The following is a 280-nucleotide window of genomic DNA, read 5'->3' as shown; positions in this document are numbered from 1 at the left end:
CCGTGTGATTGCACCGTGCACCTGCAAAGGCCCCTTGGCAAGAGAGAAACAGCAGCGGCGGCCCAGCTGGCGACTCCCTTCCGAATAAGGAAGAAGCGAGGCAGGGAACACCGCTGGAGGAGGTTCGTCATGCATAGTTAACGCATCATGCAATCGTGCTCGGGATGCGGGGACCGTGTGAATGCCTCTCGCCCAGTGCCGTCACGTCTGCGGCCGCCCGCGCTGGGAGCCGCCAGGGACGCCCTCTCCCACTCGCCTGCGGCTGGCGGGGCACTGGGCG

This window comes from Penaeus monodon, chromosome 22 (genome assembly GCF_015228065.2).
Source record: "Penaeus monodon isolate SGIC_2016 chromosome 22, NSTDA_Pmon_1, whole genome shotgun sequence".
NCBI lineage: Eukaryota > Metazoa > Arthropoda > Malacostraca > Decapoda > Penaeidae > Penaeus > Penaeus monodon.
Note: the sequence above shows the minus strand (reverse complement) of the source record.